This window comes from Balaenoptera physalus (genome assembly GCF_965194825.1).
Source record: "Balaenoptera physalus genome assembly, chromosome: 12".
NCBI lineage: Eukaryota > Metazoa > Chordata > Mammalia > Artiodactyla > Balaenopteridae > Balaenoptera > Balaenoptera physalus.
The window spans coordinates 68,031,117-68,042,066 of NC_138897.1; the positions used below are offsets into that span (position 1 = coordinate 68,031,117).

At 43.9% G+C, this 10,950-nt stretch overlaps 1 protein-coding gene across 3 annotated transcripts in view; it reads left to right on the forward strand.

Moving 5' to 3' along the window:
• The first annotated feature begins 120 nt into the window (after positions 1–120).
• Positions 121–10,950, forward strand: part of PRELID3A (PRELI domain containing 3A) — a 108,861-nt gene continuing 98,031 nt past the window's right edge. For 2 of the 3 annotated variants that reach the window (XM_082417080.1, XM_082417078.1), the window contains exon 1: positions 132–270. The gene's annotated coding sequence lies outside the window, so the exon portion shown is untranslated. Of the gene's footprint in view, positions 271–10,950 lie in introns of all 3 variants that reach the window. The other variant, XM_082417092.1, reaches the window with a different exon arrangement.

Below are 10,950 nucleotides of genomic sequence, written 5' to 3' on the forward strand. Positions count from 1 at the left end.
CGGGCAGGGCCGCGGCCCCGCCTCCGCAGCGTTCAGGGTCAGGGCGGAGGTGGGGCCTGAGGGGAGGAGCTGAGAAGGTGGGGCGGGGCTTGAGGGGAGGAGCTCAGAAGGAGGAGGGCGGGGCTTGGGCTGGGGCGCTAGCCTTGGCGCTGCACGGGCTAGAGGACGGGCTAAAGCGCGGGTCGGCCCCGCCGAGGCCGCTGGGTTTCAGCCGGGTGGCCCTTTCCCTCAGGGCGGAGGCCGTCTTCGACCCTTCGGACACCTGTCTCGGTAGGTCCCTCGTCACATACTTGCTTGAGAGCTCATTCAGTCGGGCCTTGTCCGTGGCAGGCACCGTCCTAGGCTCTGGAGGAGCCAGGGCGGCCGTCAGGAACCGGGCCCACAGCAGGTGAAGCTGCGCGGCCGTCAGTCCCTCAGTAGTGAGAGGAACTTGTTCTCCCAGACGAGGTGGAGTAGCGGGAAACGAGGGAAAATGTGTGAGTTACTGTGGCCGGTTAAGTCGTGTGGGCTCTGCCTGGGGGGAGGGAGGGTTCTTTTCCGGTTCGGGTTCGAGTAGGCGAACGTGACCGTAGCTGAGATCCACACAGCACAGGCTTTATTCAGCGACCAAAGAACGGAGAAGTGGGAACTGAGTTCACGGGTCAACTTCTGCCCGCCTGGCCGTGTAACCGTAGGGTAGGTTCTTGTTTCCTCACAGAATTCAGAGCCCCACACGGAGGCCGCGGAGGCGAAGCGAGGGTTTACTGAGCGACCGCACGCTATCGGGAGGGAGAGCGGGCTGCTCGGGTGAGCAGCTGCCCTGAGTTTGTTACCGCGAGTTGGTTATATGGGGCGCGGAAACAGCTGGGAAGAATATTCATTACAGGGCGGGACTCAGGGGAGACTTCTCTCGATCTTATTTCCCTTCTCCGCCTCCCCGAGGACGGGGGAGTTTTGGTCCTCTTTGGTCTTTTCAGGTCTGTCGTGGCTTCAGGTGCAGGATGGGTACTGCCCCGGTCACAGTGTTAATTCTGTTGTAACGAGGGCATAATGAGCAGAAGGTTACTTTCGGACGCTGGAGGTTCCTGCCTTTCTTGTTTGCCTCTAGGACCCCTGTGGTCACAAGATGTATGGTTTCCTGTCAGACTCCCATGCCTCCTTTCTCTGCTCTTATCTGGCCAACTGCCTGCTCTAACACTGGCCCCCTCAAGGAGTTTGGACCCTTAAAATCTTTTAAGGGTCAAAGGGTCGATGGTCCGTCTTCTGAAGCTGCTTCAAGCCGAGCAGGGGCATTGTGCCTACCTGTGGGGTCCAGACCACCTTGCCATCTGTCAGAGATAGGGGTCTCGGGGTCATTGGCAGAAGCAGGGATGGAGAGTGGGGAGTGGGAGGCTGCAACCCTGTCCAGGTGATGTTGATAGTCCCCATCTTCATGTGGGCTGGGTTGAAATCCCTGGCGTACCATCATCTGCAGTGAAACTGTTGTAATCTGGAGGAAACAAACTTAACACGCAGGTTAAAAAGGCAGGGGCCAAAAATCAGTAAAAGTACTATTGTGATCAGAGGTCCAAGTAGGCGTAGGAACCAGGGGTACGTAATACCCCTCTGACTACGGTCCCAATGGAGTCGGCGCTGGGGTTACCCTTTCCAAAAATGTATAGCCATTGAGCCTGTTTATATACCTTTTGGATATCTTCTTCCATCTGGCCCATGGCGTTGATGTAGGTGCAACACGTTTTATTATTGTGCATACCCCTCCCTTCTAAGCTAGGAGATAACCCAAGGCCAGTCTTTTACCATCACCACATTTGCTAGGGAGTTAAGAGAGGTTGAGAGTCTGGAGAGTGCATTCCCCGTGCTCCTGGCCAGAGTAGGTAGAGTAACTGACAGGTTACGAAGCATTGCCTTGTGGTATGCAAAGCCTCCCTGTGGGACCACCAAGCCAATAGCAGCTCCAATTCCTGCCAGGAGGAGGCCAATCGCACGCTGGAGCCAGGGATGGGGAATGGAGATATTATATATGGATATTACCCCAGGGGCTAAAAAGGCGAGTGTGTAGGATCCCATGGTTAATCTTTTATGTATGCATTGGTAGCCCATGGCTCAGAGGGGATTCACATAGATGGGACCCTGCAGCCTTCCTTTTGGGTGGCCACAAATTATGATGTGTCCCCTTGGAGCACATAGCCATGTCTGGGATCTGTTTTCCTGAAGAAGCTGGCTCTGCCAGGTGAGGTTGGGATTCGTTGAGCAGGTGCAGCTGGGACTAAGTGGCCCTCCTCGGATCCCCACCTCAGGCAAGTGGGTCTTATATGGGGGAAGAGGTTCCTCTTCATGTGAGGCAGTCACGTTATATTTTGTGAATGGAGGGGGTAGAGTGCCCGCTTTCCAGTTTCCAAAATGGGGGTAGGTCGTGGACTCCCGGGATCCCAGGGATGCCAGACATGTCCAATGGGTGGAATTCTGTGTCTCATCTAGCTCTGTTGAGGTCACTTCAGGTGTCCACTTTTTGCATTTGTATCTTTGAATAGACCTTCAATATATGGGTTGTGTCCTACCCCTAAAGATGGCTGTCAGATCATGCAGTCTTGAAAGTTTGAAGATATGATCCCTGTGGGTTTTAGGGAAAGGCTGGGTACTTTACCAGTCAAGTTAATGCAAATGACTGAGGACAGGTTAAAGCATGTCCAATTGACCGTGGAGAGAAGCACTTCTGTGGGTGGGTCCCAAGACCAATTGGACTGGTTAAGAGTATAGAGGGAGGTGTTGGCCGAGGCTGGGTAGAAGATGGGTCCCCCCGGGGCCTCATGGGGGTTGGCATGGCAGACCCAGCAGTTAGTAAGATTTTCAGTTTTTCCTATGGTGGAGGAAACTTGTACTATGGAGTTGCCGCTCCATCCCCCTTGTGCAGATATCCACAGGAGGGAGAGAAATTTTAGGGTGAATAATGGCTTCATGGTGGCGGTGGCGAGCTAAAAGTGAACAGTCTTCTTTAAACCCAGCATGGACAGAGGAGTTCTTCCCTGGCAGGGGTGGTTAAGTGAACTGGTAAAATGTAAGTAAGAGAATAATAGCAAAAATGGTGAGTAAGAGTCCAACCCACCAAATCATTTTACTTATCTGCCAAAGATGTCTGTCCTTTGAGTATATATTCAACTTCTTAGTTTTTAAATAGGAGCCTCAGGCCTTTGGTGGGCTCACAGGTCCAGTTGGAGGTGTCTTCCTGTTCATAGCCAGAGTCCTGTTTGGACTCAAGAGGAACTGGCTTGATTTGGGACAGGTGAACCCAACTGTTGATCCCTTGTAATTTAACTGCAATAAGGGTGCTGAGAAGGACCTAGTAAGGGCCCCTCCACTTGCACAGTAATTGATCAGAGGGGGACGCTTCTCTCCATGTTTTTAGGAGGACAAAATCTCCCAGCTGAATATGAATGGGGTCAGTTTCCTGGCTGGGGGCCTGATTTCCATATTCTGAAATCGCCTTTTGGACCAGTCCCAGATTAATTAGGTACTTAATAAGCTCACTGGTTTCAGTATCCACCAAAATGTCAGAGGATAAAAAGCGCCTACTATAAGTCATTTCAGACGGGCTGATCCCTAGCCCCGTTTTAGGTGCCCCCTTGATTCTCAAGAGGGCTATCAGTAAAAACTTTGTCCAAGGTTCTAATGTCTCTCGAAAAAGTTTAGCCAGGATTCTTTTTAAAGTTTGATTTGCCCTTTCCACCTTCCCTGATGGTTGAGGCCTCCAGGCAGCATGGAGGTGGTAGCAAATGCCTAGGGCAGTAGAGATTTGTTGGGTAACCCTAGCCACAAAAGAGGGACCGTTATCACTTTGTAAAGACCGTGGAAGCCCAAACAGAGGAATTATTTCCTTTAGTAATGCCTTTATTACCTCCTGAGCTCTCTCAGTCTTAGTTGAAGGCTTCCACCCATCTGGTAAAAGTGTCAATAAAGATCAGAAGGTATTTATATCCCTGGGAGGATGGCATCTGGGTAAAGTCTATTTGCCAGTTCTCCTCTTCTTTGGATGGGCTGGAGGAGAGGTGGAGGCCTTAGTTTTCCCCCTGGGTTATTATGGTAACTTATATTACAGAGCTCTGTGACCTCTAGGCTAGTCTGAGAAAGGCCCATGCCAGAGAAGACTTTTTCCACCAGGCTAGTCAAAGCATCCACCCCAGATGGGAGAAGTCATAGAATGATTTTTAAATATTCCATTGTAATGCTCTGGACGGCATTATTGTTTGTTCCTTAATCCACAGCCATTGGGGCCCTCTTGGTATCCCCTAGTTCAGGCCCACTCTATTACCTTGATTGTGTACAGGGGTGACAACAAAGTGGGCTGGGGGTTGATTATGAGGAAGTAAGGTGGCCTGAGCTGAAGGTGTTTTTTGGTTTTTGCTTTTTGAATTTTATTGAAGTATAGTTGATTTACAATGTTGTATTTCTGCTGTACAGCAAAGTGACTCAGTTATGCACATATATACATTCTTTTTCATATTCTTTTCCGTTATGGTTTATCATAGGATATTGAATATAGTTCCCTGTGCTATACAGTAGGACCTTGTTGTTTATCCATTGTATACATAATAGTTTGCGTCTGCTAATCCCAGACTCCCAACCCTTCCCTCCCCCACTCCCCTCCCCCTTGGCAGCCACAGGTCTCTTCTCTATATCTGTGTGTATGTTTCTGTTTCATAGATATGTTCGTTCTTGTCATATTTTAGATTCCATATATAAGTGATATCATACGGTATTTGTCTTTTTCTTTCTGACTCACTTCGCTTAGTAGAATAATATCTAGGTCCATCCATGTTGCTGCAAATGGTATTATTTCATTCTTTTTTTGTCTGAGTAGTATTGCGTTGTGTGTGTGTATACATATGTGTGTGTGTGTGTGTGTGTGTGTGTGTGTGTGTGTGTGTGTATATATCACATCGACTTTATTATCCATTCATCTGTTGATGGACATTTAGGTTGTTCCCATGTCTTGGCTGTTGTGAATAGTTCTGCTATAAACATAGGGGTGCATGTATCTTTTTGAATTATAGTTTCATCCAGATATATGCCCAGGAGTGGGATTGCTGGATCATATGGCTACTTTATTTTTAGTTTTTTGAGGAACCTCCCTACTGTTTTCCATAGTGGCTGCACCAATTTACATTCCCACCAACAGCGTAAGAGGGTTCCCTTTTCCCCACACCCTCTCCAGCATCTATTATTTGTACACTTTTTGATGATGGCCATTCTGACTGGTGTGAGGTGGTACCTCATTGTAGTTTTGATTTGCATTTCTCTAATAATTAGTGATGATGAGCATCTTTTCATGTGCCTATTGGCCTTCTGTATGTCTTCTTTGGAGAAATGTCTATTTAGGTCTTCTGCCCATTTTTTGATTGGGTTGTTTGTTTCTGTGTTATTGAATATTATGAGCTGTTTGTATATTTTGGAAATTAAGCCCTTGTTAGTCACATCATTTGCAAACATTTTCTGCTAGTCTGTAGGTTATCTTTTCATTTTGTTTATGCTTCCTTTTGCTGTGCAAAAGCTTTTAAGTTTGATTTGGTCCCATTTGTTTATTTTTGCTTTTATTTCTATTGCCTTGGGAGACCTAAGAAAACATCTGTATGATTTATGTCAGAGAATGTTTTGCCTATGTTCTCTTCTAGGAGTTTTATGTTGTCATGTCTTATATTTAAGTCTTTAATCCATTTTGAGTTTATTTTTGTATATGGTGTATTCTAACTTCGTTGATTTGCATGCGACTGTCCAACTTTCCCAACACCACTTGCTGAAGAGACTCTCTCTTTCCCATTGGATATTCTTGTCTCCTTTGTTGAAGATTAATTGACCATAGGTGTGTGGGTTTATTTCTGGGCTCTCTGTTCTGTTCCATTGATCCATACATTTGTTTTTGTGCTAGTACCATGCTGTTTTGATTACTGTAGCTTTGTAGTATTGTCTGAAGTCTGGGAGGGTTATGCCTCCTGCTTTGTTCTTTTTTCTCAGGATTGCTTTAGCAATTCTGGGTCTTCCATGGTTCCATATAAATTTTAGGGTTATTTGTTCTAGTTCTGTGAAAAATGTCAGGGGTTATTTGATAGGGATCTCATTAAATCTGTAGATTGCTTTGGGTAGTGTGGCCATTTTTACAATATTAATTCTTCTAAGAGCATGGGTTGTCTTTCCATTTCTTTGAATCATTTTCAGTTTCCATTACCAATGTTTTTTTTTTTTGGTAGAATTTTTTTTATTGTAGTTGATTTACAATGTCTTAATTATTGTACAGCAAAGTGATTCTAAGTGTATATACATATATATATATGTACACACACACACACACACACATACATATGCATTCTTCTATTTTATATTCTTTTCCATTATGGTTTATCATAGGATTTTTTTTTTAAAGATTTATTTATTTTATTGATTGATTGATTGATTGATTGATTACTATGTTGGGTCTTCGTTTCTGTGCTAGGGCTTTCTCTAGTTGCGGCAAGCGGGGGCCACTCTTCATCACGGTGCGCAGGCCTCTCACTATCGTGGCCTCTCTTGTTGTGGAGCACAGGCTCCAGATGCGCAAGCTCAGTAATTGTGGCTAACGGGCTTAGTCGCTCCGCGGCATGTGGGATCTTCCCAGACCAGGGCTCGAACCCGTGTCCCCTGCATTAGCAGGCAGATTCTCAACCACTGCGCCACCAGGGAAGCCCATAGGATATTGAATATAGTTCTCTGTGCTCTTCAGTAGGACCTTGTTGTTTATCCATTCTATATATAAAAGCTTACATTTGCTAACCCCAACCTCCCACTCCTTCTCTCCCCCAGCCCCATCCCCCTTGGCAACCACCAGTCTGTTCTCTATGTCCGTGATTCTGTTTCTGTTTCATAGAAAGGTTTGTGTCATACTTTAGATTCACATATAAGTGATATCATATGGTATTTGTATTTCTTTTTCTGACTTACATCACTTAGTATGATAATCTCTAGTTGCATCTATATTGCTGCAGATGGCATTATTTTGTTCATTTTTATGGCTGAGTAGTATTCCATTGTATATATGTACCACATCTTTATCCATTCATCTGTCGATGGACGTTTAAGTTGTTTCCATGTCTTGGCTATTGTGAATAGTGAGTGCTGCTATAAACATAGGGGTACATGTATCTTTTTTTAAAAAAATAAATTTATTTATTAATTAATTTATTTTTGGCTGCATAGGGTCTTCATTGCTGTGCGCGGGCTTTCTCTAGTTGCGGCGAGCGAGGGCCACTCTTCGTTGCAGTGCGTGGGCTTCTCATTGCAGTGGCTTCTTTTGTTGCGGAGCACAGGCTCTAGATACGTGGGCTTCACTAGCTGTGGCTCGCAGGCGCTAGAGCGCAGGCTCAGTAGTTTTGACACACGGGCTTAGTTGCTCCACAGCATGTGGGATATTCCCGGACCAGGGCTCAAACCCATGTCCCCTTCATTAGCAGGTGGATTCTTAACCACTGTGCCACCAGGGAAGTCCTGCATGTATCTTTTTGAATTATAGTTTTGTCTGAATACATGCCCAGGAGTGGAATTTCTGGATCATATGGTAATTCTATTTTTAGTTTTCTGAGGAACCTCCATACTATTTTCCACAGTGGCTGCACCAACTTACATTCCAACTAACAGTGTAGGAGGGTTCCCTTTTCTCCACACCCTCTCCAGCACTTTTTAAAAATATATTTATTTATTTATTTACTTTGGCTGTGCCGGGTCTCAGCCGCATCACGTGGGATCTTCACCACGGCACACGGGTTCCTTAGTTGTGGCTTGCTTGGTTGCGGCATGCAAACGCTTAGTTGCGGCATACGTGTGGGATCTAGTTCCCCAGCCAGGGATCAAACCTGGGCCCCCCTCATTGGGAGCACAGAGCCCTACACGCTGGACCACTGGGGAAGTCTGCAGCATTTGTTATTTGTAGACTTTTTAATGATGGCCATTCTGACTGGTGTGGGCTTGTACCTCAGTATAGTTTTGATTTACAGTTCTCTAACAATTAGTGATGTTGAGCATCTTTTCATGTGCCTGTTGGCCATCTGTGTTTCTTCTTTGGAGAAATGCCTAGTTAGATCTTCTGCCCATTTTTGGATAGGGTTGTTTGTTTTTTTGTTGCTGAATTGTATGAGCTGTTTGTGTATTTTGGAAATTAATCCCTTGTCAGTTTTATCATTTACAAATATTTTCTCCCATTCTGTAGGCTGTCTTTTCATTTTGTTTATGGTTTCCTTTGATGTGCAAAAGCTTGTAAGGTTAATTAGGTCCTATTTGTTTATTTTTTGTTTTTATTTCTATTGCCTTGGGAGACTGACCTAAGAAAACATTGGTACGATTTATGTCAGAGAATGTTTTGCCTATGTTCTCTTCTAGGAGTTTTATGGTGTCACATCTTACATTTAAGTTTTTGGCCATATTGAGTTTATTTTTGTTTATGGGGAAAGGGTGCGTTCTAACTTCATTGATTTACATGCAGCTGTATGACTTTCCCATTACCACTTGCTGAAGAGACTGTCTTTTTCCCATTTGATATTCTTGCCTCCTTTGTCAAAGATTAATTGACCATAGGTGTATGGGTTTATTTCTGGGCTCTCTATTCTTTTCCATTGATCCATATGTCTGTTTTTGTGCCAGTACCACTCTGTTTTGATTACTGTAGCTTTGTAGTATTGTCTGAAGTCTGGGAGCATTATGCCTCCTGCTTTGTTCTTTTTCCTCAGAATTGCTTTGGCAGTTTGGGTCTTTTATGATTCCATATAAATTTTAGGATTATTTGTTTTAGTTCTGTGAAAAATGTCAGGGGTTATTTGATAGGGATCACATTAAATCTGTAGATTGCTTTGGGTAGTATGGCCATTTTTACAATATTAATTCTTCCAATCTAAGAGCATGGGATATCTTTCCATTTCTTTGAATCATCTTCAATTTCCTTTATTAATATTTTTTAGTTCTCAGCATATGTCTTTCAACTCCTTGGTCACGTTTATTCCTAAATATTTTATTTTTGGGGGTGCGATTTTAAGAGGTACCATTTTATTATATTCCCTTTCTGATATTTCATTGTTGGTGTAAAGAAATGCAATCGGTTTCTGTATGTTAATCTTGTGTCCTGCTACCTTGTTCTATTCGTTTATCAGTTCTAGTAGTTTTTGTGTGGACTCTTTAGGGTTTTCTCTGTATATTATCATGTCATCTGCATATAATGACAATTTTACCTCTTCCCTACCATTTGAATACCTTTTATTTCTTTTTCTTTTCTGATTGCTGTGGCTAAAACTTCCAGTACTATGTTGAATAGAAGAGGTAAGAGTGGGCATCCTTGTCTTGTTCCAGATTTTAGCGGGTAGGCTTTCAGCTTTTCACTGTTGAGTATTATGTTGCCCATTGGTTTGTCATAAATAGCTTTTATTATGTTGAGTTATGTTCTCACTATACCTACTTTCAAAACGGTTTTTATTATGAATGGATGTGGAATTTTATTGAATGCTTTTCTTGCATCTATTGAGATGATTGTTGTTTTTGTCTTTTCTTTTGTTGATGTGGTGTATCACATTGATTGATTTGCATGTGTTGAACCATCCTTGTGACCAACTTGGTCATGGTGTATGATCTTTATGTGTTGTTGGATTCAGTTTGCTAATATTTTTTTTTGAGAATTTTTGCATCTATATTCATCAAAGATATTGACCTGTGATTTTCCTTTTTGGTGGTATCTTTTGTGTGGTTTTGGTATCAGGGTGATGGTGGCTTCATAGAATGTCTTTGGGAGTGTTCCTTTCTGTTCAGTTTTTGGAAGAGTTTGAGAAGGATCTGTGTAAGTTGTTCTTTGTATGTTTGGTAGAATTCACCTGTGAAACCATCTGGTCCTCGACTTTTGTTTGTAGGGAATTTTTATTTTTTATTTTTATTTATTTATTTTTAAAATGTATTATTTTTAAAAATTTATTTATTTTGTTTTTGGCTGCATTGGGTCTTCATTGCTGTGTGCGGGCTTTCTCAAGTTGCGGCGAGCGGGGGCTACTCTTCATTGTGGTGCGTGGGCTTCTCTTTGTGGTGGCTTCTCTTTGTTGTGGAACACAATCTCTAGGCATGTGGGCTTCAGTAGTTGTGGCACACGGGCTTTAGTAGTTGTGGCTCGCAGGCTGAGTAGTTGTGGCTCGCGACAGCTCCTTTTATGATTCGAAGATCTTGGATCATTGTATATTCCCCATTTGGTTTGAGAACATGTAGGATTGGAGTATTACAAGGAGATTGGCATGGTAACAAAAGCCCATATTTGATGAATTTTGAGATCAGGGATTGGAGGCCTCATCAAGCCTCTGGCTTTGTGGGGTATTAATGCTTGGAAGGGAAGTTATTAGCCTCCTTTAAGGTGATTTTCACAGGAGTGGCAATCTTTGCCTGTCATTAGATTTCCTGGTCCCAGACCTGTGGATGTATGAGTTCTTTAATTTCTGGGGAAATATTTTGAGCTGGACTGTCCATGTCTTGTATAATGCATAGTCTAGCCAAAAATAGGTCTTCGTTTTGGTTTTCAGGGACAGTAAGAGTCACTTACTCAGGGAGAGAAAGATTTGGAAGAATGAAATCTCTTCCTAATAATGGGCTGGGGCGTTCAGGCATGACCAAAAACTTGTGAGTTATAAGAGTCTTTCCCCAGGTGCAAGTTAGAGGGGTGGTGAAATGTTTTCATTTTGGCCTTCCTTCTCCCCCAACAATAGAGCAGGTTTTGGGGGCAAGGGGCCTAGCATGAGAAGTCAGGACTGAGTAAGTGGCTCCTATGTCTAGTAGAAACTGGACAACCTGCCATGTCAGTGGTCACCTGTGGTTCCTCCCATGTGATAATGACTTTCTTCTTGGGAGGTCCCAGGTCCCATCAATCAACCACTGCCATGACTGGCAAGGGGGAATTTCCCCACTCCCTTTGGAGCTGAGGGCATTCCCTTC